Genomic DNA, 26878 nt, shown 5'->3' on the forward strand with positions numbered 1-26878 from the left:
ATCCTCCAGGGCTTTAGAACACAGAACTCCTGGACATTTCCACAGAACTCTTTGAACATTTCGTTCAAAGAGGCAGCTCCATTTGCTTCTGCTTCATTGTATTGCTGGTGATACTTTATTGATTTGGGGTACACAAAGTTTGAACCCTCTTTCCCTCATTGCCCTGGAGCGATTTTATTTTGCTTTGTTGTGTTTTTTTTTACTAGAATAAAACTACATTTTGAATGAATATGTCTAGTGACTCAAAGTTAATCACAAAGTCTGGATACCGAATTGTATATCATCAGCTCAGAATGCATGCATGCTATATATAACTTAACACTTGGATGTAAGTAATTGCTATATACACTAAGCTCACATTTCTATATGCATTTTCATCGGTACTGTCTGAAGGGTCTCAAGTAATCATTAGGGCAAGATCAGATAAAAGGAATCATTATTATAATTGTACCTTTAGTGATAGTTGTAACAGTTTTGCTGTACAGTAACAGTTACAGACTTACTGCATTTATTCTTTACTGTGACCTAGGGAAAGATCTAGAAGATTAAAAGTATTCCACTAGTGTAAGGAGGAGTAAAATGATAATCAGGGGGTTAAATAAATAATTTCAGACTACTTTGTGAGTCAGTGGTACAGCAGGAAAACCAACAGAGACAGCTCAGAGCTCTTTCCCATTGCTTGATAAGGTATTTAATATACATATACATGTCAACCCTTGCCTTTCATCTGTGAAATATATTTCCCCCAGCTTATGCAATAGTCAAAACATGAACATTCTTATATCAACATGTTCAAATTGAAATGAGACAACAGAGTCTGACGTTCTGTTCATTTCTTACGTACTATGTGTTTATTTTAAAGTCTCTTTGCTATAGCAGCTTCGTGGTTTGAACATATCAGTGTGATCTGTTCTCAGATCAACATCAAAAGACTGAATTTAAACCTGTCTTCCTGCTGTGAAGGCTTTACTTTCCCTTTCCTTTATTATTTTTCCCGTTTTGAAATGTCTCTACTGGTAATAAATTAAGCATAGTTTGACAAGAAATACGCTCTTATTTGCCTTCTGATGATCAAACAGGAACTTGTAGGTATGCCGTGTTGATGAATGTGCCACAGTGTGAACCACTTAGGTTGCAGCTACATGAACTGTGCTGATGATGCCCGCCCTCTGCCGTCGCCATGCTTCCGTAGCCCCCAGTGTGTGAAATGTCTCCCTGGGTTTGCATCCCTGAGTTTGCAGGCTATTCTCAGTTATAGGGAAGAGCTTGCCAGATGTTCCTGGTATGCGGAATTTGTCACACTGCAGACAAGCTAATATCATTCTGTGAGACCACGGGGAAAAGACTAAAAGACTCCACATTTAATCCAAAGTAAGTACCACGAGACCCATCACGGCACTTGGGCCTGCACATGGTACAGCAGCTTCCAGCCAATGAGCAGCTCATAACAACTTAGTTACAATGGGTGGCAGGGCTCTACGCCATAAGCGCGGCCCCATTAAAGCGAACTCAAGTACGTGCATTCATGTACAAAGAGTAACCTCAGCATCTGTCTACACTCAGCCAATGTTTTGTTTATGCCTTTTTAGGAACAGCCAAATTATCATCCTGTCCCCTGAAACCAGGTACTAAACTTCCCATCAACGGCAGCTTCACCTGGCAGTGAAGGCAGGGCGGGCTGGCATTAGCCCCCTGGGCAGCGGCACGGGGTTGTGGGCTGCTTCTGATTCTGGCAGCTGTTTCATACCGATGAGGCCATCCTTTTTTTTGCCCAAACAATTTTCCCTTGCTAATCAAGTGGGGGAGAGCAATAGTCTAGGAGGAAATTAAATCGTCAACAAGATATGTGTACCTAATAAACACAACAGAACTGGTATTTAGTCAAATCAAATGATTTAATCCAGTCCTATCTCACTCAGCATGGAGGACCTATTTTAATAAACTTAGGCAATGCATTTTGCCATCGAAGTAATGTCCCATTTTCCTTCCCCAAGTGATGCAAAATATCTTCAGAGACAAAAAAAAATACCATTATTCTGTTACTTTCGTTTTACAGATGAGAAAGCAGGACTAGAATATGCACATGAATCTATAGATATGTTTAACTAAATATATTTCCAAGCAGTCTTACGTATAGGATAGGTAAGTATTTTGGGGAACAATCTAATTTTCTTATCATTTCTATACCTTAATCACCTGGCATCTACCAACTTCTTTTACTCTCATAGCTCAGCCCTCACCTCCAGAACCCTCAGTGTTCAGAAAACTGAGCGCCATAAACACCACTTTAGATTTAACTTTATGTGTATGTGTGCATACGTGCACATGTATGTGTACATATATGTGGCCATGTGTGAGTGGACAGATGAAGAGGAGAATCTTGTGTCATTACTCAGGAGCTGCCTACCTTAATTTTGGTCCAAGTTACTCACAGACTCCCAGGTATGATGGAAGCTGAAGGAGCTCCAGGGTCTGTCTGTCTCTATCTTTCCAAATTTGGGACTCTAAATGAACACCATAGCCTTTAGATTTTACACAGCTCTGAGGACTGAATTTAGTTCCTCATGCCACCATGGTTGAGTATTTTATTCACTATCTCTCAAGTCTGGGACTTTCAGACTCCACACAACTGAACTTCATGTAATTCTAGATAATCTAGGCACCACACTTTTATAGCGTCGGGATGTCTTATGTGGGTGGTATCTGGAATATCATGTAGTTTGTTTTTCTTGGAGAGTTACCAAGAACGGCACCTCAAATCCACCAAATATCAACTTTTAGCATCAAAATCAAAATCTTAGGAGAATCTGCTGAGTGATTCTGACTGGCTTGCATTCCGAATAGTCTGCCACCAAACATCCAATACCATGACGTTGACTCTCCTGCTGGAAGCACACACTACTTGTGGTAGGAAAACCCCACATCTTCTGTGACCGGAATGAGGAACTTCATCACAGCTGCATCTCTTTCCTTTCTTGTTTGTTGGTTCCATTTACCCCTCTTTGGAACTCCCGACAACTCACATACCACTTCTGATACAGCGTAACAACTGTCAAGTGCCTGTGTACCAAGACTTCTCTTACTATCTAAAGTGGACTTAGATGAGCTTTCATAACCTTGCCAAGTAGCTGCATCAAATGAAATCACAATTCAACTCGACTATTGGTTACGGCCTTCTGTTGAACCAGACAGCTCTACACCATATACCCTGCAGGTAACAACTTTCTGCCTATAGACAGGCAAGACATACATTCCCCCATTTTTATATCTCTGTTGTTATTTCATAGCTCTTAGCATTTTGTGTTCTTATCAAAATTTGTTGTAACAAAAATATGCATATTATGATATGCTTGTGTTTAATCTGAAGACATGGATCTAATTCTTTGATTTCAGATTTGCGTAGTAAGTACATAGCTCATTGTTTTCTGACATTCACTTTCATATCAACAACGGTGGATAAACAGCACATCCCTGTGATACATAAACACATGCCACACAATTTGCATATAAAGCAGACATACAGTGGGTAGGCTTCTAGCATCTGTGCTGCTACCGTCGTCTTAGTGCAGTTATATGTCATTTGTAAGAACAATCATTCACAAATATATGACAGTCTTCTTCAGACACCCTCACCTCAGAATGCGATTAAGGCAGAAAGCCTTGGAAGAACAAATATATAAACTCCTTTCATGACCTATTTTCCCATACCTCTGGCTGAAAACTGAAGTGTTCTCTTCCCTGTTTCATGCTAAGCCAGCCAATTCTGTATAGGAGAAGCAGCTGTTTTTAGATCAAGGTATACACAACAATCCCATGGAGCATGGGTGTAAAGGTTCAAGCCTATATTTAAATGTTTTGTTTTTAAAATAACTTAAAACACTAGACTGTTTTATGACATGTACATCTGAGAGTGGCACATTTATCTCTTATAAAACTCAATGAGCTTACAATAGATATTCTTGCTCACAAGACCTTCATCTAGGAGAAATTAACAAAGGCTGGAGGCTGTGGGATCACAGACAAGAAGATGCTGGGCCAGGGAACTCAGATGACAGTTCACCTGAGCCACTCTGCTCTGCTCCTCCACAGCTTAAATATACTTTCCAGAGTTGTACTGGGGAGCCCCGTAGGACAGACAACAAAATCCTATTCATTTATAAGGGATCATAGAGAGGGAGCTTTTAATTCTGCAGTTATGGAAATGGAGGTGGAGGGGGATTAAACGACTAGACTATGCAGTTTTAAAGCCCACATGGGACATAACCAAGGAAAAGAAAAATGAAGTGAAGTTAATACCAGAGCTGGTTCTAATCCATTCTCAACATATATTACCCTGGTCTGGAGGCAAACAAGTAAATGAAGCAAAAGCCAAAACAAAAACAGAAGAGAGAAAACAGAATGAACTGGAGAGGGTCAGAGAACGTCTCTCAGTGCTCTGCATTGCAAATCAGTGTTCTGTAAGAGCAGTAAGCGTTAAACATGGTGAAGCAACATGGTCTGTGAGCATCACCAAACTCTGCTTCTTTTGTCATGGGGAATGTTCATCTAATTTGAGATTCCTATATGACTGGCATTCAAAAAACTATAAATATCTACATTGTTCTAAGCAAACATTGCATCTCCACAACATTTAAATCAGGTTTACCACTCCTAAGTGAAAATGTAAGGCCCTCAACAAACACATATGCCCTTTCTTGGACAAATAAATCCCATGATGCCCCTAAGACCCAAACAAATGCAAAGTCTAGGCCTGCCCTGGGCTGTTGCCAGTGCCAACTCCTAACCATGCCGAAGGACTTCAGAGCCCTTAACCAAATGGCTATGGGATTCGAAGGTCACTGTCCCCAGATGACTCAATATCTCCTTCTTTAATTCCTTCCCATCTCTACCTCTATAGTTAAGCTTTCTATTTTTTTGGTATTTTTTTTGGCAGATGTATTCCATAGTAATGTATACACAATCAATCTTCAACCTTAGCAACTAAATTTAATTACATTTAACAACTCCACACTGAATATAGTATCTCTTGAAGAAACCCTATTAATGCTGATGAAAATTACCAGAAATTGGTTCTGAAGAGCATGAGGGCCTGAAGTGAAGCAGATGCAATTCATGAGGGAATGTGTGACTAACGAGGAGCTATGCAATAAGCAATCCTACCCAGAGAGTCCCTTCTTACAGGATCATGCCCTCTGGGATTACAGCTTGCGTCTAAAATGATAGTTGACTCTCAGTCGGCAAAAAACTGCTAATATCTATGTACTTCATGCTCAAACAATCAGACATGTGGCACACACTGTAAAAAAAAAGGTCTAGGTTTGTTTTAAGATTTTAAATTTTGTGTTTGAGTGTTTTGTGCTTCACTTGTGCATTTGGTATCCTGTGTGTGCTGGGAACAGAACCTGGGTCTTCTGCAAGAATAACAAGTGTTCTTAACCATGACATGTTAAGACATGTCTCCAGACCCCAAGATAGCATTTTATAAAAGCAAAACAAAAAGTGTGATGGTTTGAATGATAATGGCTTTCATAGGCTCATTTGAATACTGGTTCCCCAGTTGGTGGAACTAATTGAAAGTATTAAAGGTGTGGCTTTGTTGGAGGAGGTACGTTATTAGGAGTGGACTTTGGGGGTTTCAAAAGTCTGTGCATTATCAATGAGTTAGTGAGCTCTTTCTCTCTCTTTCTCTCTCTCTCTCTCTCTCTCCCTCTCTAGGTCTGGTACTTGTGGATTAAAATATAAGCTTTAAGTTAATGTTCCGGCTCTACACTCACTGCTTGATGACATACTCCCCACTATGATAGCCAGGGATACTAACTCTGAATCTGTAAGACCCCGATAAACTCTACATTCTGTAAGACCCCTTAGTCATGGGATCTCAGCACAGAAGAGTAGTCATTTGCACATATAAACACACACACACACACATCTGCAAATTGTTAAAAATAAAAATAGCTTGAAGAGAGATTATGTGTGTTTTCACTGAAAGTCTACCTGACTACACAGGGCTAAAGTAGGACCCCATTTGGTCAGGATGCCTTAGCTGAGGGTATAGCAATGTCAGCATGGCCGCTTTCCCTCCTGCAGGACAAACTACTGGGTTGCAAGTGATAACCCAGAATACTCACTATTTCCTATATTTTTTAAAAATCTATTTCCTAGGAAAGAAAACAAAATACTGTGGTAGTACACATATACCTTCATTTATTCACTCAACAAATATGCTGGGCAAAGATGTAGATAATGAAAGGGGGGAAATAAAAAGATCTCTACCCTCACAAAGTATCAATTTCTGATGAAGAATACAATGAATGTCTTAGTTAGCTTTTCTATTACTGTAATGAAACACCATGACCAAAAGTTGATGTACGAAGGAAAGGGTTTATTTGGCTTACACTTTATTAGTGAAGCAAGCCAGGACAGGAACTCAAACAGGGTAGGAACCTGGAGGCAGGAGCTGATGTAGAGGCCACCAAAGGGTCCTACTTACTGGCTTGCTTGGTCTGATTTCTTATAGACCCCAGGTACACCAGCGTCAGAATGGCACCACTCACAATAGGCTAGTCCCTCCCGCACCAAACACGAATTCATAAAATGCCTTACAGCTGGATCTTATGGAGGCATAGTCTCAATTGAAGTTCTCTCCTTTCAAATAACTCTAGCTTGTCTCAAGTCGACATAAGGCTTGCCTGACTAGTGAACAAGCCCGTAACTGATGCAGAATGCAACCTGCAATAAAAGGCAAAGAGCAATACTTCAGGAAAAAAGATGACAGGAAAGGAATAGAAGCAGGATCCTCTATAACAAAGCTAGGGAAATAGGAACAAAGATGCGAAACGGTACAGAGAGGAAAGTAGATCCATCTGTGCCGAAGGCTGGAGGGAAGGGGAGCTGGGATGGTGCAGCAAACTAAACTGCTAAGGGATGAGAGCATGCTCCAACAAAGGCCATACTCAGCAAACTGTGCAGGGGTGGAGTCAGCCAGAGGACCACAAAAGTCCTTTTCAAACCATAAGGATTCCAATCATTCTCTGTTCAGAGTGGTAAATTACAACCTTTACATTTTTGTATAATGTGGGAGTCCCCTCTGTGTGCTGCAATGAATAAAGAAACTGCTTTGGACCTATAGCAAGGCAGAACTTGATAGGCAGGGAAAGCTAGGCTGAATGCTGGGAAAAAGAAGGGCGGAGTCAGAGAAAAGCCATGGATCCTCTGCCCGAGACAAATGCTGGGAACATTACTTGGTAAGCCTCTGCTACATGGCGATACACAAATTAATAGAGATGGGTTAGTTTAGGATATGAATAAGCCAGAAATACGCTTTAGCTATTTTGCAAATAATATGGTTTCTTCGTGATTATTTTGTGTCTAAGCGGCCAGGAACAAACAAGTGGCCTCCTCCAACATTTGTAGGCTTCCATCTGAAATATTTTTTACTAACATTTATTAACACTTATTTTGCAAATCAACTACTACGTCATCGTTTCTAATTTGCTATCTGGATCCCATCATACTTCTTAGTTCATCGACCCTAGATAATACCATATCCATTTGGCATTTTCTACTGTCTTTAAGCACAGAGGAGTGTTAAGACTAAATCTGTTGAATACATAGTGTTAAAAAAGTACATGAACAACAGAAGAACTGCAGACACAACTAACTGGAGAAACGCAACAGACTCAACCTTAAGCTGATGCAAACAGTTTTTGTCAGACTTTCTACCTAGGGCTCCACAGTTTGGCTGAGCTGGGCCCCTTGCACCAGATCTATGACTGTCAAGCAAATGATGTTCTTAGACGAGTGAAACGAGCTCTTTTTCTTAATTGTGTGGCTAGCATTTAGACACAAAACTGCACTGACAGCATTTTTCAGCTTGGCATTTGGAAAGCCTCATAGTGTATTTTCTTTTTGAATCACATTCTGCTCTGTCTGTGCCTTCAGATGCTGTTTAAGAACTTTATTTTTGTGTTTTCTATATCTACCTGATATAGAAACTTACATTTAAATTTAAAATACTATTCAAATTTCTTTCTCATGTCAAATACCTAAACTATGTAACATGCAGAAATAGGCAACGATAGTATCTAATTAGTTAGCTTAAGATTACCTGTTTGGTTACATACATATTGTACCATACAGTTCTAGGTTTTATAGTCATCTAAAATGCATTACATTAATTTTAAAAATTTGTGTCTATTGTATGTGCTTAAAGTGAAGCTTCATGGGCAATTACTCCAATATTTTGATAAAATTACTAAATAATAATCAATATGGTAGAGATTGGCAAAGGTTAAAGTCTTCTAAAATTTCTACTCCTTTTTGTTTATTATTGCAGTGCTGGGGATGAAATCCAAGGGCTCATAAATGCTACGCAATTGCTCCACCACTGACGTCCCCAGCCTTTAAAGCCCTATTTTAAATCCACTCAATGAGGCTTATTTTCACATCTAAAAACTAAAGTCTTCTTAAGTTTAATATGACTAGAATACATTTTAACTTTTAATTCAATGAGACAGTGAGCTAAAGGTGCACCTGCAGAGTATATGTAGGTTTATTTTTTAATCTTTGAAATAAAAATAACTGAGAGAGGGCAATTAAAATCTTAAGATGCAAAAATATGTTTCTATCAAAATTCTATTAAAGGTTTTAGGAATGTGTTTACAAAGACCTTCCCCACCAACAACTAAAAATAAGACACCATGTTTACATCAGTATGGTAATTCATCTTAGCACCTGCATTAAAGAAGCCATTTACGATCCTCTGGAAGAGATGTCTAAGTTCTAGGAACGCATTGGGATGCATCTATAACTAGTATCATTGATAGGACATCATCTCCTGTCACTGTGACCACCTACTCAGAAATACTTCCGTTTTAAAGACAAAAGTGTTAACACTCCCTGGCTCTGAAGATGTGACACCACCCACAATTCTATAGTATACATGTGTGCTACAAATATAACAGTCTCATGTCACCCACAATTCTATAGTATACATGTGTGCTACAAATATAACAGTCTCATGTCACCCACAATTCTATAGTATACATGTGTGCTACAAATATAACAGTCTCATGTCACCCACAATTCTATAGTATACATGTGTGCTACAAATATAACAGTCTCATGTCACGTTGCCTGTCTGCTCCCAATTGGTTTCAACAGCCTGTTAAGAATCTCAAAAACTTTCTTAACCACAATGGTGGAACAGTTGAAATCTGAAGTCATTGACCGTTTAGGGCAGTGATTCCTTCAATGAAGCATCTGATTCAAAGCAAGGTGAAGACACTGGCATGAAGACAAATGGCATTCTGTAATTATGGGATGCATGCATCCCATTTATGCCTGTGCCATTTACAACAATCAAAATGTGTAATTACTATATTTTGATTCTAATATAAAACTAGCCACTGAGAACCAAACAATTGCTGCAAGGAAGTGAACGCCAAGCAACAAGTGACCCCTGTATTTTATTCTTGCATTTGCTTCACATACTTACACTATCAGCCGATTTTTTTTGTCTTTATTCTCCTTGGATATTTCTTTCGGGCTTATTCAGTTATTGAATTTTCTTTTAAAGTTTCAAAATAAAGTCATGCACGCCTCTTAACACATAATAACTTTTGACATGAATAACCAGAACTTTCATGAAATCAAAAGCATGCATCTGACACACCAAGTTTTACTAAAAACAATCACTAAAACAGACATGGTGGTTAGTGGGGATAGAAGTGAAACAGCAGACCTCACAATCCCTTTCTGTTTAGTTCCCTTACTCAGCTCTCCCAAGTTTGGCGTTCATACACTCAATAAACCAACCATTATGAGGCCATGAATCAATTCTTATCTTATATTCTAAACACAACTTTCAGTTCGCAGTTACAAAACTTGAAAAGCATCACAAAAACAAAACGATCATCACGAAAGCGATGGAAAGCCAAATGAGGTTAGTTTTTATTTTGTTTCTTTTACCTTTGCTAGACTTTTGGAAATCAAGGGTCCTTAAACACTTGAACACAGTGGTTCAGGCAGGAAAGTCCACCCGTCCTAAAGATGGAGAAGAGATGCAATGCCCTCCTTCGCCGGGCACAGAGCGGGCTGTTTCAGGCTTTCCACCCACCTGCTCCTCCCTCCTGGAAAGAAGGCTAAAGACAAGCAGAGGAGCTCAAAGTGCAAGGAAGCAGAGAATAGTAGTCCCGGGAAAGTCAGGATGTTGAATTTCCACACTTTAATTTCTGCTTCCACTAGCTAACAGTGTTAAGAGAAAGCAAAGCAAGAAGCACAAGATAGCGCAAACCTAGTGGTGGCTGTCTTAAAAGAGAAAAGAATAGAGTTCAGCCAGGCACAAAGGTCTCCATGGCAACAGTGAATTTAGACCCCCACCGGCATTATTTATGCAACATTTCATCACAAAAGGACCCTCCCACTAGCCAGCCTAGCAAATTCTAGTTTTCCAATTTTCCTCTCTCTTGCCCCAGATTTGTACCTGGGTTCTTAGCTCTCCTTATCTTAATCTGAAGAAACAGAGCAAACAAAAACAGCATCAACCCATTTTTTTTTAAAAAAGCAAAGATTATAAAATAAGATTCGCAGACCATTTCTAGATGTTGACTCCTGGGTGAATTAAAAAGCAAGATTGTACCTACTTCATCATATAGCCAAGACCGTGCTGGTTTCAGAGATGGACAGTTGCTGGATAAGCAAGTGCTTATTCATTTATTGCGGGCTCTGAAATGAGGCTGCAAGCCAAAAGAATAAAATGAGGCAAAAACTTAAGGCGGTCACCAAATGTGCAGAAAAGAAACCTGCCTAGATGCTGACTTTAGAGCTAAATTTTACATATCGATATAATCCTTCAACCCTATAGCTATTGTATTCCTCTAACAGGATCTTATTCGCTCAGTTTTAGTCAAAAACAAATGCTGCAGCTTTAAAAGAATTTTGATTGAACTGTGGGCCAAATTAACCGCAGTTCAACTTTATAACTAGATGAGCCAAAGAAAGTTACTTGTAACTGAGATTGCGCCCCTATGTAACGAGGTTGCTGTGAACATCTAGGGGTGCTTGCTTTAATTCTATAACTGGAGACAACTATAAGCTCTCAGGATGCTGTTGGCTGAAGCATAAAAGAAAGATTACTACTTCCATCTTATTGATGTTCAATTTAAAGTCAGTTCACACAAGCACTAAGTGTGGTATTTTGGTTGTTTTTCTATTGCTGTGATAAGACACTATAACTATGGTGATTATTAAAAAGAGCATTTGATTTTGGGCTCATGGTTTCAGAGGGCTAGTGTCCATGACCATCATGGCGTGGAACATGGTGATAGGCAAGCAGGCATGGCGCTGGGGTAGCGGTTGAGAGCTCCTGTCTTGAGACACAGCCACAAAGCAGAGAGTCAGCTGAGACCTCCAAGCATGCCCCTAGTGACACTCCTCCTCCAAGGTGACCACACCTCTAATCCTTCCCAAAGAGCTCTACCAATCAGGGACCAAGTATTCAAGCAAACTCAAACCAAAACACATACTAGCCTTGTAAAATGAAACTGTGATTTTTTTTTAAACAGGGCAAGCTTATTAAAACATCAAGGTTTAAGAGATTGTTAGGTGGGTAAAAGGCTTGCAAAAGCAGGAAGTCTTGGGTTTCACTTCCCATAGCCCATATTACATCAACTGAAGTGAGTAATTTGTATCTGTAATCCCAGCATAATACCAGACACTGAAGGTAAAGATGGGTGGGTTCCTGAAAATTTACAGGCCAGCTATCCTGATGTTCCCAGTGCAGCAGCAAAAATTAAAGTGGGCCTTTCTCTCAAACAAGGTGGGAGACAAGCGTTAACACTGAAGGCTATTCTGACATCCATATATAAGCTCTGCACTTGTGGGCCATCTCTCTCTCTCTCTCTCTCTCTCTCTCTCTCTCTCTCTCTCTCTCTCACACACACACACACACACACACACACACACATCACAAATATATCATATGTGCACATCATATACGTACATGATACATGCATATAAAATTCAAAGTTGTTGGAATAGCTCAGGCAGTAAAGTCTACCTAGTTTAAGCCCAAGAGGTTTTTAAAAGCCAGGCATGTTAAATCCTTTTAGGGGATGTGATGACAAGATAAACCCTGGGCTTGTTGGCAGGCAGCCTAGTTTAGTTAGTGAGTTTCTCACCAATGAGAAACTCTGTCTCAATGGGGGAGTGAAAACACAAAACAAAATACAAAAAACAAAACCATGACCTGAAAAACACACAGCAGAGGCTTTCCTGAGGATTCCATAGTCATGCATATACCTGTGTGCGCACACACACACACACACACACACATGTACACACATTCAAAGTTGCATGTTAAATCAGTTACAGAACACTTTCTTAGCCATCAGGGTCCTGAATTTAACCCCCCTCCAAAGCTACCAAAACAATAACAAAATTGACCAGTTATAATTTCATAGATTATATTACAGTTCTAGGCCAAAATTTCTCCACTCCAATTTCAATAGTGTTTTTAGTATAATTGCATCCCTAAATCTAAATTTCTCATCTCAATTTGACTCGCTTTTCTTTTTCTTCTTTTTTTTTTTTTCTGGTACTGCTTTCAGGAAGGTTTTGTGAAAACAGTCCATGTGAGTCTATTTTCTGTTAATGCCCATTGGAGATAGTTTTTCAGTTGCCTTCAAGGAAGGCAAATTCCCATTACATAATCCCAGAAGGGAAGAGTCTCCAACAGCTGCTACACCATACATTGACTCTTTGTGAATATGTTCCTGGGATCCTGCCAGGTTTTGTAGGTATAGAACTCAAATGCAGGCACTGTAAGTCAAGAGTTTTTCTCCCAAGACATTCTAAGGGAAGCATCCTGATGCCATCCAACACTGAGCCCTGAAGGAAAGGTGTGAAAAGCTGGCTATTTCCTGTCTGTCAACAGCATGGCCAGGTAAGGAACGCTGTAACAGCTGATGGGCCTTCTCCCAGCCAAGTCTTTTCAGTCTCTACCACCTTCCTTTGGCTTCTCTTCTTCTTCCCGCTTTGTTTCCTCTGCTCCTCCAATGTCTGCCATTTCTTTTGATGCTTCTGAGACAGTTTCACTTGGGCAAAGGGTTTCTTTTTCTACTATCCTATTTCCCATGAGTTCAGTTATTCTTTTCATACCCTGCCTTACATCTACTTTGATTTATATTTTCATGATTCTAAGTTTGTTAGGTTATAATGATGAACATAGTTAACCTCTTACACTCGAAAGCAATGCTTTTGTTCTGGAGTTATAATTTCTAGATCTTTTGTACATTGCTGTATCTCTTTCTACTTTTTCTGATTTATTTCCACATTTTAAATTTGTAGCACCAGCATAGCAATATTTAAACCCTTTGATATGATATTTGCATTATTTTAAATCTATCTTAAGTGATGTCCATAAACACAGACCGGAATGGAAGGTACGGTGCACAGAACTGGAGAAGTGGCTGTCAACTGATGCTGCAGCTCTTGTGCCATCCTCAGGCCCAGTCCCAGTCTCAAATGAGTTTCATCTCACAGGCGTCTGAACTGAGGTTCCCTGCCCATGGCATCTCTTTCTTATTGACTTAATCACTTGGCATTTCAGCCGAAGTTTCCTGTTAGGAATCTGGGCCTCTCCTCTCAATACACTGTCCTTGCCCTCTCCTGTCCTCCTTCATAAATTAAATATGCATTCTTCTGTTACCAGGAAGATACACCCAAATTCAACATATCACAATATCAGGCATACTCTGCTCCTAGCATGATGATGAATTTTATATTCCCACCACGATTTTGGTGTTTGGTTCTTTTCAGTGTTCACATGAAGTAGAATGACTCCAGCTTGTGAGACTGTATAAAAATGGTTGATGGGAAATCCTAAACACAAATGAGTTAATACCTACTCATGACAAATTCAACAAAATTTGTCAGCTTCAAACAAACTAACAAACAAACAAAACTTCCAGGAGCTAGAGATACAGGTCCAAGGCAGAGCCCACACTCCGTATACCACACAGGGTCTTGGGCTTAAATCCCAGCCATCAGAACAAAGGAATTTAACCTTAGAAAACTAGAAGAACACAGGAATCCGTGATTTGGCAACAACAAAATAATGGAAAACAGGAACCATATTTAATTTGTGTCTTCATGTTTCTATAAATAAAATTTAAAAATATAAAATATGTAACTATTTTTTTTGTTTGTAAAATATGTAACTATTAATTAAACTTGATGAATTAAAAAAAAGGAAAGCCTGTTATGCATATGCCAGCACACCAGACCTCACTTACTGAGAAGCTCCCAGCAGTCTTTATGCTATAGTAATTTGTGTCTCCTAACAAGAATAGATGCAGAGGGACATATGTGCACAGTGGATCACTACTCAATGAAGAATACACATCCACAGAAGCCATATATGACATTAAGGCTGAGTCTGGACAAATCATAGCAAGCCTGCTGTTCTTGATGATTTAAGAAGAACTTTTATATCTGTGTGCTGCACATAGAAATAAATTCCCAGGGGAGTGAGGATGGGAACATAATTCATGAGTAAATACAGCCAATGTACATGATAAACTTGAATGAAAATGTCATTAAACTCATTATTATGAAAAAATGAATATACGCTAATAATGTTATTTTTCTACTACAAGATGACTTAATCACGCTAATTACTAGGTATTTCTAGAAGTTTACAGGTACTGCAAAAAACATTAATAGTTAAAATCCATAGCAAACATTCCATAGACACAAGTTGAATGAGAACTTTGATGTCTCAGGGTATATCAGAAATTATGTCATATGTCTCAGTGTATATCAGAAATTATGTTATATGTCTCATTGCATATCAGAAATTATATGCATATTGGCATAAAGACTAAAAACATATACTACTAAAATTTTAAGTCCTAAATTACTTTCAATGCTAGATTTTTGAAGGTTATAGCAGGAATGTGCATTTGAAAACTAGAGCATTATTTGGCTACTAAATATTCATGAGTAAAAAACAACCAAAACATTATAACCTCAGAGATTTTTAGCAATATCACTGAAAAAATGATTTTAGCTTGTAAAGACTAAAAACAGAACTCAGGGGTAGAAGAATGTAATACAGGATCATCAATTTAAAAAATAATTCGGTGTGCTGTGGCCTTCTCATACCATGACAGAAACAAAGTTATATTTAATGACTTGACTTTATCTTTTAATTGTACATTCAGAGCGGAAGAGAAGTATTACTAACACTGAAAGCTACACCTGATATTATAAGCAGGTGGCTATGTAGTGATTTATAATTAAGTTCTACATCAGCGTGTAAATTTTCTATTTAATACAACTTCTTATATTTCTACGAGTTTTTTTCCTAGCTTGCATCTTCCCAGAAATTTTGTCTTTCCATTTTGTTGAGAATAAGCATTCGTCCACAAGAGTCAATAATTCTATTCATTCTCCTTCTAAAGTCTATGTTATAAAAATGACGCGTGATGGACAAATGACCGAGTTGGCCTTCCAGGGCCATGGAGAGTCTACAGCAGGGTGGTGCTGTAACAAACAACTGCAAAGAATAACCGTGCTGGAGCTGGCTCAGCTTTTCATACGGAGGCCTGCAGTTATCTCTGCAGTCCATAGACAAGACAGATTGTAGGAGATGGCGAAGGGACAGAAAGGAGAAAAGAGGAAAGAAGCTGAAAACCGTGTTGGACTTCTGCCTAGGACTTATCAGTGACCTTCTCAGATAAAACCAGAGCCTTGTGTGATCCCTGGCTTCCCTGAGCTATGGAGAGGTCGCTAGATACAAAGCGAGTCTCCGGTTACTGAGACTACAATTCTATGCCTTCCCACACGAGCTCATGTTTGTCAGTCGGGGTAAACTAGAACTCTGTCAGGAAGAATGCAGAAAATTGTAAATCTCCCTAATCACATATGTTGCCGTTAATACTCATGCCATCTAGGACCTCACACTAAGCAAATTACATGCTCTCCTTCATTTTATCTCAAAGTAAAGCTCCAGCAATGACAGATTAACAAACAACGCTAGTTGTAGCTCTCCGTCCTGGCATGAAATCAATTTACCGTGTTAGGGGCATTCTCGGTTTCTCAAGCAGGATTTGAACTCGACCATCCTGGCAGCACTTCCTTGACCCCGCAGCATTCTTGATGTCGTGCATAATTAGTCTGTGAAATCCAAGACTTGTGTTTTCAGGAAAAACCAAAGTCGAAGACTACAATTCCTAGACTACTGAATACATGACAGCAAGCTGTGCTGGGTTTACTCTTAATATATAATTTTCTACTAAATAATAGAAATATAACAAATGTAGGATTCCCACTTATAGAGGAGTCACCTCCCCCATCTTTCTCGTTCTTTGACACATATCCACACAGGCACACACGTAGGGAAGCACTGGCAGAATGTAATACAGTTTTAAATTACAAAAGACAGTTTCCTTGTGGCACAACTAAGCCAATTTCTCTGCTTATAACTGGGTGGAGAAAGTCTACTATATTTTACTCTTTGTGTCCCAAGTGCATATTTAAGACATTATATTTGAAGAAAACTAAGTCCATCCGATTGCTAACAACTGCATCATAATCTCGCAGCATTAAAAATGACATTTGTTTCTATTTTTTGCATACTTAGCTCATTTCTTTATTCTTATACTTTCTAACATTTATATAAACTGGTGATCATGAGTAATACCCTGTCAGAACAGAGTAAGCCCTGTTTCTTCACTTGGATTTACATATTATTCTGTTGCCCTTGGCCAGGGCACTGGAGGAATACCAATAGGAAAGCGCACATGACCAAGCACTTTAAGTTCTTCACACAGCGTGCTTGGCTAAGACCCGGCGAAAGGGACCATTTGAAAACGATTTTTGCATGCAGGCACACACATGCACAGAACCCACGCTGAGATGCGAAGAAACACTTTAAAACAAGTATGAGTAAATTCTTGAAAACATACTATCACTCAATATATCAGATCCTATTTAACATAAGTATATTTGTAGACCTGTTCCCTGTAGCTTATGCAGTACTTGAGTAGATGCCAGGACAGTCTGTCCCCTATCTCAAGAGTTAACTTTCACCTTGGGCAGCTAAGCGTAGAGGACTAGAATGATGGTGTTGTAGTCATTAGGGTGCAGGAATAAACAAGGCCTGCATTCCCATAACTCTTGGACTTTACTATTCTCTTTATGCTTTAGGTTGATGGTCTTTGGTTAAAAGACCAAATACAAAAAATCCAATAACACAAAAAGCAGCCTACTATCAATCCTTCATAAAATTATACTCTGTTATATTTCTTCTTAGACAGCTAAGATAAACCCTTAAGTACATTCTCCGTCTTACAGTAGGATTAGTTGTATGTGGAGTACCTTAGGGTACTAGATTCGATGAGATAAAACTAATTTGCAATGAAATAACTTTGGGGTGGGGCTATGACTGGTGTATGAAGTGCTTGCTGTGCAAGCATGAAGAAATGGGGTGCTCATGACATGAGACTTTGTGCAGGTGAAACAAGTTGCATGAGACCATTACAGAGCTAATATCCAGCTTCTACATAAAAATAGAGCATGTTGCCGTAAATCTGTGACCCCAGTGCTTTAGGATAGAGAGGGGTGAATTCCATTAGCATGTGGGATGGACAGTGTGGCTAATCAGTAAGAACTGGGCTCTATGAGAGACCCTGTCATGAAATAAGGTGGAAAAATAATTGGGGAAGATATCCCTAAGTCAAACTCTGCCCTGAACATGTGCCATTGCTGAATAGGTCCCTCCCCAGCCCAACACACAAGGAAACTTTTGCTCATATGTGGTAGCACTCTATACGACTTCAACACGACTCACATTGGGAGCAGAACCTTGCCATTTGTTGATATATTCATAGCATCATCCTTTGTGAATTTTGAAGCCTCTTCTATAAGACTCTGATATATCTCTCTTCATTCCTGAAATTTTCACACACATCTAAGACACCAGGAGCCAACTGTATGCCACAATTTATGCTGGTTCTAGGATTAATACTGAATTAGTAAGTGTCTACTTTGATTTGCTCTCAGTTCTGTAGAACTCCTAAATACTGACGTCTGTCCCTTGGTATCTCCAGTGAACTGAGAATGGAGGGACTCCTTGGCATTTGAGAACTACACGAGTACTGAATGAAAAAGAAGGCTCATTTAGCTCTGATTGTCCATGCTATATCTTTTAACTCTTGGTCTGGCTTTAAAATAAGGAGGCCCCAGTCTATAAGGTGAGTTATTTACTTATAAACATCCTGGACCAAAAAAATATCTAAAGAATAATGAAACTAAGAAAAGAATAATCAGTGTTCTACCACAGGTAATTTTTCCGGCTATCAAGAGTAACTTATGCCTTGTGCTACTGAAAGTGCATCTGTACATACCTGCTTATAAGATAGGAAATAGCGGTATTTGAGATACATCAAAACAACAGCTTACGCACAACATGGGAATTTCCACATTTATGAACACATTCCAATGAAGTGGATTATGACCTCATTTCGCCAATAAAAAAACAGATTCTGTGATTAAATATTTTTTCCCATATCACACAGATTTCAAGTGGAAGAAGCTCTATTTGAATTTTAGCAGCTCAGAGTTCTTGCCCATTAGAGACCAGGGCTCACTCAGGAAGTTTTCAGTCTGCCTCGTAGGAGTCACACCTCGGATGTATTGATTTTGCTCTTAAAATGTTCACATGATGCTGAAGGCTCAGAATTTCCCTTCCACTTCCATCAGAACACAGCACAGTTCTTGTGAGAGGCTCCAGTTCCGTCAATATCAGCCAAGTTCCCTTGCCATGAATAGCTGTTGCTGTCTCCCTTCCAATCTATCCACTAAGCAATTTCTCAACAAACATGATTTCTCCAGTCATTTTAGACACAGTGAAAGCCACATAACATACCCCAAAATTTAAAATCCTGTGTATGAGTACATTTGAGAGGTGCACTTACATTTCCTTAAATGAAAGGAAACATATCTGCTTTTTCCTCTAAATAAGCCTCCTGTAGAAAGGTTTGCAAATTGAAGAGACGCAGTGTCTGCCACTTAGTCCTTTAATAACAGGAGTGAAGGTGAAGAGCCAAATAATCTCTGCTAATGCATACGAAAAGCATGGGAAACAGTCAAACGTAGATGCCTTTGCTGCACATTTTCATTAGTATCTGTTCATGACATGTTCTCTCTCTCTCTCTCTCTCTCTCTCTCTCTCTCTCACACACACACACACACACACACACACACATACACACACACACCAAAAGTAAGTGTGTACTCCAACAAAAATATACTCATCAGTCTGTCTTGCAAGTCAGGATGCTACATTTCCTTTAAAGCTGGAAGAAAATGTCATTTGCAGCAGACCTTTTACCTCTGATAGATTTTTAACAGCACTTGTATAGTTACTGATTTTTAACACAGCAGGATTTATGATGTTTAAATTTTATAAATGCAGTTATTTATGATGTGTATTGTATGGTAGAGAGAGGCAAAGTAAGTCTCTGTGAACTTAGGAATTCTTCTTCTTCCATCATGTTCATTCAGGTATTGAACTCAGATCATCCTGCTTAGTGACAAGTGTCCTTATCCATCAAACCATTTCAACAGCCCTATGTATTCCAATTTAATAAAATTATTGGGGGGATTTTTTCTAATTTATTGCATATGAAATTGTCACAATTCCAGAGTATTTTTGCTATGTGTTTCATTTTCTCAAAATACTACATCCATGTTGACAAAAGAAATAAAATTTTGTTTTGTTTTTGAACTTTCTCTTCACTTTTGCTAATTCCTAAAGTTCATACAGAAATCAGGTCCTCTAATCAGCTATGATCAATAGGGTCAAGGATAAAATATACCTGACAATGTGTCCAGCACAACTGTGGCTTCACCTGACGCAGGACAGCCAGAGAATGAAGAAAAGATGAACACACAGACACACGTACAGAAAGGCAGGGAGCAGCGCAGATGTGTGCTCATGTACTAGGAAACATGCAGAACTGGAGCATGTTGGTTGTGTACACGGATGGAGGATGACTTAGCCAATCATTGGTCATTGACTCTTAGTCCAAAAGTCTCATGCTGTAAACATCTGGAAAGAGAAGGTGGCATCTGCTAGTGTCTACCCATGCTGAGAGCATTGACACTCAGACCAGAAAGAAGTTTTGCCACACTTTAAAGCCAGACCTTGGGAGCAAGGTTTTGGGTCTAACATGCCATGCCCATGTGCACAACACATATCCATTCAGGACTTCATCTGATCTTTAAACATCCATTCAAGGCTCTCTTGGCTCCCTACAGAACTCAGCTCTGGAACTTTCAGGGCAACTAGAATTTGCACTTGGAATTTTAGGCATGGAATCCTATACATAGACACAGATACATACCTTAAAGCATTTTATCTCTGAAATTAAAGACTAATTTAATTTCATGTGACAATCATGTTGGTGTATGTACAGAAAAGAACTTGAGTCAATAGTTTTATGTGTTGATAATATTGATCAACATATTGTTTGATGACTGAATTGTTTCAATGATGAGAAATAGAACATGGACTCAGTCATCTAATATCTCAAGAGTTGAACTTTGTGCCTGGGAAGCTACAGGTGGAAGATTATGTGTTTTGTTGATGGCATTCTCTTCTCATCCAGCTGATACTTCAGTTATACTCTAAGGAGTTCCAGTTAAGAATTGGCATGATATGAATCAACCATAACTACTTTTTGGGAAGTCTTAAATACTGTGGTGGATTTTTTGTCTCTGAAGTACAGCCATAACTATAGGTTTGAGCTGAAATGATCTATGATTGTAGTATGTGACTCAAATTTCCTCATCTAATATTGCTGATTGTCCCAGACAGCCAATGAAGTAGTTATTATCAAGATGATATACATATAGCTGATACTGTGGAGCAACCAGGAACTTAAGCATTTTATCATGCACAGCATGAGGGTAGGAGTTTAAACATATATGTGTATATACATATATATATATATATATATATTTATGCATACATATGCTGTTTATGTGGGGTGCATTCAGTTTATGGAAGTATTCACTGAGTCCTAAATAAGAAATATTAATTGAGAGGCAATAAAGTTAAAAATAGCTTTTGAATAATATGTGGCTAAATTTTTCTATACATGACATGTATTAATATGTCTTGTGCTTTGTTTTTTAAAGTAGAACAATATGCCAAGAAATGAACAAATTTTTTAAATGAATTCTAGCACAGGGCATTATTATTTCAAAATTATTGAGCAGAACAGTTACAGACAAGGATAGTACCAATGAAAGGTTTGATCTGGAAAGAAATACCATCAATTGCCAAGGCAGGAATAGAAAGGAAATGAGAAGGCTGATGGGGAAAGAATTCATGAGGAACACGTGTGCGAATGCTAGGAAGAGATCTGACAGTTCTTGTTTGCTGATGCCACTGGAAGCCCAGAGGTACAGCCTGTATCAAATTAAAGAGGCACAAATAATCCTGTGTCCAATGCCTATTGTTCTCATAGTCCCCCACACAGACATAGACACATTCTGAAGCAACTCATCTCTGATATTAAAGTCTAACTAAAGAATATGTGACAATGTGCTCTCATATGTACATGTCAGAACACGCAAGAACACATCGCATGTATTCATAATATTGACTAATAGATAATTGATAACTATAGAAAAGTAGTTTCACAGGTGGTTCCTTTTCTCCATAACAGACACTTTTAATCATATGACCTAATAAAAATGATTAGTTTGTTGTCCCCGCTACTCTGTACTGATGTCTTTCATAACTGTGGACAATGAATAGTATATTTTTCTATATGAATTTTATTTTTTGTGGAATTTTTTCTAAATAATCATGTTACTAACTGAAATAGATTTAATTCAAGCTACTAAAAATAAAATTTAATGTTAAATTTTAATGTGATGTGTTTGAAAATCTCTAATCATTTTAAATTTATTTAAATTATTTTATTCGATTTAATTGGAAATATTTAATTCTTTAGTTCTTAGAAGTAATTACGATTTTAGGAAGTTATAATTTTCTAAATGAGAAAATCTATCATTATGATAATACAAGAATATATCTCACATCTCATGGTTTACAAAATGATCCGAAATAAATCATCACTTGATATTCTCAATAATCTTTCAGGGACTTATTAATATCCAAAACTAGAAAGTTATTATGAATTTAATAACTATGTTAATTGACACCACCACAGCATTCGTTTTCTTTCTAATTGAAAATAGATTCTTCTCTCATGCAATACATCCCAACCACAGATTCCCCTCTCTTCACTTCTCCCATTCCCTGGCTCTACTGTCCAGATCCACTTCCCCTCCGACTCCCTTCAGAAAGGAGCAGGCCTCCAAGAGACAACCACCAAATATGGCATAACAAGATACAGTGTCACAAGGCAAAAGCCCTCTTATCAAGGCTTGACAAGGCAACTCAAGAGGAGAAAAAGAGTCCCAAGAGCAGGCAGAAGAGTCAGAGACACACCTGTTCTCACTGTTAGGAGATCCACAAAAACAGCAAGGTAACGGCCGTGACACGCAAAGCGGACCTGGGGCAGCTCCATCCCCACAGCATTCTGATTTGGGGAATAAACTGCCAGGCTAAAACTACAGACAATATGCATGCACCTACTAATCTATAACTAGGTCATCAGGTCTGCTTATGGAGAACACACATTGGTTCTATTGCATCTTACACCATTTGCCAACTGCCTCTAATCCCACATGCAGAAATTTTGAGAAAAAATTTCTACAGGGTGAAAAGGGAGCCTCTTTCTCCTAATAATCCATTGTTCCCATGGTTCAGGAAGGCAGCAACAACACTCTAGGAGTTTAGACCAACAGAAATCAGTGAAGGAGTCTTCTTCTCAGGAAAATGAAGACCATTTCTCTTTTTATCCATCATGTTATTACAAAGGGCTCCACCACAATAATTTAACTTTTAATGCTGGGAACTGCTAACAGCAATGCCTCACTGCTTCTGTATTAACATAGTATAATTATAAATTATAGGGAGAAGTGTATGTGAGTTATTTATTTTCATTGTTGGTACCAAGAAGAGTCCTGTTGTTTTTGTCATCTGGAAAGATCTGGGAATTCAAAGAAGCACAAAAGAATACTTCTCCTCAGTCAAGTTCCCCTGGGCCTCATGTCAGTATGCATAATAATCACGGTGACACTCCACAGTGCTAGTCAAACACTTTCTCAGCAGTAGCAGCAAGAAACAAGGCCACTGCCCTTTGGCCAGAGAGATCAGAGTGTCGCTTCCAGTCAACTGTCCAGGATGGAGGAGTGACATGCTAAGCCACTGGGAATGCTAATGGAATAGACTTACAAAATTCAGAAATGAACAAGAAATGAGTGCACGAGTTCACTTTCTTCTTAAATACTGAAATAAAAGCCACTAAACCTTAATGCTGCTTTTCCCTTATCAGGCTGATAGTATTAAAGATCCCATCTCTGCACAGCATCAGTGAGAGGATGGACCTGGTACATTGCAGGAAATGTTAATGATTTGCTGGGGTACCTTAGTAAGGATAAATAAATCAGTTAGCGATTTAAGTGGAACGCTAAGTACAGAGGTTTGTGTATCGTTCTGTGAAGAGGACCAGAGAAGAAAATTTCACAATAGGTGTGTTAACAACACAGCAAATTGTTGAACATTTGTGCCTTTAATTCTAAAATGGAGCTCACACTCACCGTCAGCTAGAATGCTCTTAGACTGTAAATCCCAGCAGGGTTCCCTCTCTAGTTAACATACTAGATATTTAAGTTTTCAGGGTTAACACCATCAGCCGTGCTTCTCAAAATATATTGTTAAATGTCATAAGTTTCAGAACATGCCAACACGCCATCCTAGGCAGCAAACAATTAGTTGAGCTGTATTTTACTTGCTAATGCTGTGCTTGCAGGCTGTTTTCAAACTTAATACTGTTTTCCAGTGTCACTATGAAGACCTGATGTACTACAGCCCTCTCCCCAAAACTTTTGTCCTTAGATCACCAAGGTTATCCCTCCATATATCTTCTTTAAATTGAAATAAACTGCAAACTCAAAGAAATCCAGAGAAATGGCTAATTACAGACATAGCAATATGTAGTTTTATTATCACATTATTTTTTAAACCCAGGAAGATTATGCGCCTTAAAAATAAAAGGCAATAAATACAGGCAGAGCTTAATCTGGGGATGAATTATACAGAAGTCTATTATATAACCAAATGAATTATTACCTTAAGAAATTTTATTTTCTTATTCATTCATTCACTAATTCACGGTTATTCATGTCTTGCTTTGTTATGGACACTTTACTGACAGGTGCGACCACACTTACAAACAGTGTACAGCCCACTTTAGCTGGGAAGCAATACCTGCCTCCCACTGCTTCCTCTAGGAACTGTTCTAGCTCTGCTAAGCAAATCGATCTCTTCATTTCTACAGTGAATTTCCTACAGTAAGAATTTAATTATGATCTAACAGATTAAAAGAGTATTCCCTTTTAAACTGACAAGTGTCCAGTATTAAAATAGAGTTCACAAATAGTTGGTTGCTTTACTGTCCTATCATATATAGGTAGTAAAGATAAGAAGACAGTTACTATCACAGGTTTTCAAGCATTTGTATTCCCAGATTAATTCTCCTTTGCTCGTGTAGTCTCGATTGCTTTACAGAGGAAGACAGAAGAGATTCCTAAATTTCATGGTCTACAGGTATTGTTTTAGAAGAGAATAAGCCCACCTACTAGTTATAGAAATCATGTAGGGAATGATAGAGGAAGCTACTGTAATTACCCAGAAACAGTGGGGACTGGAACTAGGGTGGCTGTAGTGGAGAAGATAGACTGTGTCAGCATGGAACTAACGAGAAAAGTCTGCTGTTAGTGGAGGAATTACATCCCCTCATTCACAGTTACACGATTAAGCACTCACCTGGGTTCTACTGTGAAGGGGCTTTGAAATTAGCATAAGCTTTCTAGATAGTTGACATAAAACAGGAAGGCTTTAGAATCATCCTGCTTAATCAAATTAAATCACAGGATCCCACAGACATCAAAGATGCTGTCTGGCTGCAGTCAGAGTAGTATAGAAGAGACCTGAGTTGATAGAGATGGTGTCAGAGAAAAGGGAACCAAAGAACATAGGTAGTCTCACCACCTGGTGATGACACTTAGCACCAAAACACCAAGGGATCAGAGACCCCCACACCTGCACTGGATAACCCTGCCTAAGTAAGCCAACAACCTCGGTAACAGAATCAACTGTGTGCTAGACCTCCAGAAAGGAATTTACTACACTTTACTGCACCTTGACTTCATGCCAATGAGGGTCGCGTTGGTTTTCAGAGAAAGAAATCCTTACTTGAGACAAGCAAAAGTTTGTGCTACAATTGTAGTTACAATTGGATAGAGCAGCAATACAAATCCAGCTAGCAGTAGGATCATACCAGAAAGGACTAAGGGAAAGGAGAATTTAGATAGGTCATGTTAGAATGGAGTTTAGGGGCTCAGAGGGCTCTGTGCTGAGCTGGAAGACAACTTTGGGAGGGAAACATCCAGTTTAAGCATCCTGAGCTTGAGATGCCTGAAAGTTTGCAGCTGAAAATGAAAGCACACATCTGGATTCCAGCGAGAACATGAGCATACGCTGTGTGATGAACATGAAAATTATACATGATAACGTAGAGTTGCACATGTGCTCCAAGCAATACTGATGAAGAGAGAAAGCCTTCAGAGTGCACTTACAAGTCAGGAAAGTCATTAGCATTAAGAATGGGAAGAGGCTACACACTAGAATAGACTAAACTATAAGGGGAAAAAATCTTGGCATCCTGATCCTAGAACATGTAAGTTTGACTATATTTAGAGACAGAGGCTTTATAGAGGTAATAAAATTGAAAAGGGGTCATTAGGAAACTCAGCATCCTATTAAGAAATCAGTGACCTTGTAAGAATTGAGAGTGTAAGATAGAGACTTGCACACAGCGAGCATGCCTCCTCAATATGGTAACACAGACCAGCACAATGCTTCTACCAACTGAGCAACAGCCGCAATGGCCTACAGTCCACCAGAGACCAGGGGTGGAGCATGAGGCTGCTATACCTTCACAGTCTCAGAGGGAGACAGATTTGCTCTTACACCTAGAACTGAATGGACTTCCAGATTGGGATGTTCAATGGCTGCTGTTTAAGCAACCCAGTGACAGGCACTTTGCGATAGCAAACCTAACGAATTAAAGGACACACAGTGTAGGAAATTTGGCCACTGTCGTAGTCAGCCAGTTGTATTTTGAGCATGATGGCCTTCACTCAAACTACAATAAATGAAAGAGATAAAAATATGACATCAAAAGATAATCTGTTCATCCAATTACAACAGTAATCATCATTTTAAATGTTCAAGTTTTAAGAAACAGAAAGCAAGCATTCATTATCAAGCATAAATTGACTTACAAAATAAATCCTTTTATTACATGATCTGTGAAAATCTATTGAGATTCAATTGGTACAAATAACTATTAATCCTGTATGAAAAATTATGGAAAGAAAACTACTGATATTCTTAACTATGAAGCCATTTATGCATAGCGGTCTTTGTGTTTATCCAAGTAATGTTTTATTTAACTTAGAACAGTTAAAAATGTCAAACTGTCAACAATCCAAATGGCATAAATTCAAAATTTGAGCTGAAAGTCTGTGAACACGGCAGGCATCTAACCCCCTCCAACTTGAAAAGGAGCATACTTTCTGCTATAAGCAGAAATTGATACATAATTAGGCTTCATGCAAAGAATGTGTTTAAGGTTGACACTATGCATTATAATACATTCTCAAGTCC

General features: G+C 38.7%; 1 protein-coding gene across 4 annotated transcripts in view; it reads right to left on the reverse strand.

Annotated features, from left to right (window-relative positions):
* The window catches only part of Ctnnd2 (catenin delta 2), a 746809-nt gene that overhangs the window by 479965 nt on the left and 239966 nt on the right, over positions 1 to 26878 (reverse strand). The window contains exon 1 of one of the 4 annotated variants that reach the window (XM_075975798.1): positions 9970 to 10174. The exons of the other annotated variants lie outside the window; for them this stretch is intronic. The gene's annotated coding sequence lies outside the window, so the exon portion shown is untranslated. Of the gene's footprint in view, positions 1 to 9969; positions 10175 to 26878 lie in introns of those variants that run through there. 4 annotated transcript variants of the gene reach the window in all.

This window comes from Microtus pennsylvanicus, chromosome 6, assembly GCF_037038515.1.
Source record: "Microtus pennsylvanicus isolate mMicPen1 chromosome 6, mMicPen1.hap1, whole genome shotgun sequence".
Lineage (NCBI taxonomy): Eukaryota > Metazoa > Chordata > Mammalia > Rodentia > Cricetidae > Microtus > Microtus pennsylvanicus.